Source organism: Octopus bimaculoides, chromosome 24 (assembly GCF_001194135.2).
Source record: "Octopus bimaculoides isolate UCB-OBI-ISO-001 chromosome 24, ASM119413v2, whole genome shotgun sequence".
NCBI classification, from domain to species: domain Eukaryota; kingdom Metazoa; phylum Mollusca; class Cephalopoda; order Octopoda; family Octopodidae; genus Octopus; species Octopus bimaculoides.
The window spans coordinates 11,935,307-11,936,124 of NC_069004.1; positions in this window are offsets into that span (position 1 = coordinate 11,935,307).

Consider the following 818-nt stretch of genomic DNA (forward strand, 5'->3'; position numbering starts at 1 on the left):
CACACACGCACACAAGCACACACACGCACACAAGCACACACACGCACACATACACACATGTGTGTGTGTTTATAGTAGATCATGCACATATGTATATATGTGTGTATGTATATATATATATATATACACATACATATACATATGCATATATACATGTACATACATACACACACACACACATGTATGTATATATTTATGCATATATATATACTTATATATATATGTATATATATATATATATATATATATATATTTATGTGTGTATGTATATATATATATATTCCGTATTCTTTCTGTTGAAGAGCGTAGCTCGAAACGTCAAAGACTTTCCGTATTCCCGAGCGTCATACTAATATATACTTTTGTTATTTACACCACCTGTCCTCGTCTGTTGTTATTTTTTGTATATCCTCCCATATATATATACATGCATATATATATATACATACATATATATATATTGATGAGTAACAAAGATGTACAGGTGTTAATTCATTACGGCCGTTTCAAGGATCTGTTTTAATTGATTAAGGTAAACATTACATCATTTGAAAGAGACCGTTCTTGTCAGATGACCGCAAAGACTCCGGACATAGAAGATGCAACCATTTCCTTAACATATTCACATCAAGAATGGAACTTGAAATATTTACATTGTTACTTTTGTCATATCTGTGGCAGAATGAGTTTAGAAAATAATGCATACCTTCTAAGCGTAATTAACTAGGTCACCACTTTTTTTCCAGATCCCCAGTTTTTCTTCTGCTACTCTTTAAACTATAGTAGACGTGACAAGGTATGCATTATTTTCTAAACTC